This window comes from Gavialis gangeticus, unplaced genomic scaffold (assembly GCF_001723915.1).
Source record: "Gavialis gangeticus isolate Ggan-Ray unplaced genomic scaffold, GavGan_comp1, whole genome shotgun sequence".
Taxonomy (NCBI): Eukaryota; Metazoa; Chordata; order Crocodylia; family Gavialidae; genus Gavialis; species Gavialis gangeticus.
Window position 1 is genome coordinate 47,228,780 of NW_017728997.1, and position 1,843 is coordinate 47,230,622.

Sequence of the window (1,843 nt, forward strand, 5' to 3'; positions counted from 1 at the left end):
GCCCTCTGCCTGAAATAATTGACCTTCCCTGAGCTTAATAGGTCTTTATTTGTATGAGTCACTCCTCCTGTTTTAAAAACAGACACTACAGTTCATTCCGAAAATGTTGGTAGTGTTGCTTTTTAAGCGACAATGAGTGGTGTAGCTTTCTCTTATCTTCACTCTGATACTGCTAGATGCTACTTTTTCCAATCCTGAAAGAACCATGTCTTGGCTTACGTGGCTTGCACAACACTTAGCAGGTCTGCAATACAGAGGGATGGTTCAGAGTAAATGTACTTCTGTCTTACAATGATAGCTATACTAAATCAGCTACCTCCCCAGACTCAGGATAGGAGAACCCAGTCCCCTTCACAAGCTAACTGTGAGAAGTATCTTTTTGCTGGTAGGACATGAGTCACTAAGCCACAGCTGTTATACTCCCCATATTCTAGTGCAGGGGTGGGCAATTAATTTGGCTGAAGGGCCACTTTTTAGCAAGGTTGGATGAGCTGTCAAGGGCTGTGCACATACAACCTTTCAGAAGATATCATTTTAACAAGTTACAGATAAAAAATCATATACTAAAAATCAAACATCTACTGTAACATTTTAATTTTATTTCAAAATTTTTTGTCTTTGTTTTTTCTAGTAGCGTATATAGAGGCAATTGAATAATAGTTCAAAATAAAGTCTTGCTCTTGTATATTGTGTGGGGTGGATGTGAGGGGTATAGTGTGTGCTTGTGGGGGTAGGGGGCTACCTGCTAAGTCCTGGGAACTGGGGTGGGGGGTGGTGAGGGCACATGCGGGATATGTGCAGCAGAGCTTGCCTGGGCACTGAAAGTGCAGGTGCCATCCACACCCCGTACTTCAAGAAGGATGTTGATAGACTTGGGAGGGTGCAGAGGAGAGCCACTCATGGTCAGGGGCTTACATGACAGGCTCTGAGGAGAGACTGAGGGACCTGGACCTCTTCAGCCTCTGCAAGAGAAGGCTGAGAGGATCTTGTGGCCGCCTACAAATTCATTAGGGGGACACAGCAAGGGATTGGAGATGCTCTGTTCATCAGGGCGCCTCTTGTGGTAACAAGGAACAATGGTCACAAACTGACAGAGAGCAGATTTAGGCTAGATATCAGGAAAAACTTCTTCATGGTAACGGTGGCCATAATTTGGAAACCCATTGTTTCCAAGGGGAGGTGGTGCTCTCCCCTACCTTGGAGGTCTTTAAGAGAAGGCTGGATAGGCATCTGGCTGGGGTCATGTGACCCCAGCACTCTTTCCTGCCTAGTCAGGGGTTGGACTCTATCTGTTTCAGGTCCCTTCTGACCCTAGCATCTATTAATCTATAAAGTCCTGGTGGAGCATAGAAACACTGTACAGGATGCACCTTTTGCTAGTGCACAGCTGCCTAGGTATGTGATGCAGGGGCTGACGAGTGTCTCGTATGGGCCTTTTGCAGCTGAAATGGAGTTTGAATTGATTGGCTGTGGGGTAGAGTAGTCCTTTTCCCTCTGGTAAAGAACTCTACAATGGAGATATCTGCTGTGCACAGTATCTAACTTCCACTGTGAACAGGTAGCAGGCACCTCCTGAAGACATTCCTTCCCTAGGGTATATGCCAGCCTGCTAATACATGTGAAAACTGCACGTTGCTTTGCATCCCCTAGAGTTTTCCTTGTTTTAGTTGCCATATATTTAGTTAAAGGTAATATCATTTTTGCCTGGAAGGGGAAAAAACAGTCTTTGAGATCCCTAGGTAAGAGGAGGAGGAAGATGTAAACTCTAGCTAGAGACAAGATGTTCAGGAAGGGTGGCAGAGGGCATTTGACTGCCAACATTCAGGGCTCTAAAAGAAACCCT